We start from the raw sequence: 371 nt of genomic DNA on the forward strand, positions 1-371 counted from the left end.
CTTGTTATTTTGCAATACAGTATGTGGTTCTGTAAAAGTTTTCTGGTAGATGTTGCAGTATGTGCCGTCAATCTTTTTCGGTAATTAACTTCCCTTTGCCAAATGCTATGAAAAAATATCCTTGTTCTTAGTGGAAGGTCTTCTATCATTCTGATTTTATTCGTCCACCTTTAATCTTTGGTTTTTTGCATATGAGGATCTGTTTAAAAAATAATTATAATACATCTTACTTATCATGCATAACAGCTATTTGGCGTTTTGGTAAGGTGACGAATTTTGCTTTGAGGAGAGGTATTAATGCCTTTCGTTCTACAAGGTTAAAGAAATTCCTTGATTGCATAAAAATTCCTCAGATGATTGAGACTATTTTT

Source organism: Palaemon carinicauda, chromosome 1, assembly GCF_036898095.1.
Source record: "Palaemon carinicauda isolate YSFRI2023 chromosome 1, ASM3689809v2, whole genome shotgun sequence".
In the NCBI taxonomy this organism is placed as follows: Eukaryota; Metazoa; Arthropoda; class Malacostraca; order Decapoda; family Palaemonidae; genus Palaemon; species Palaemon carinicauda.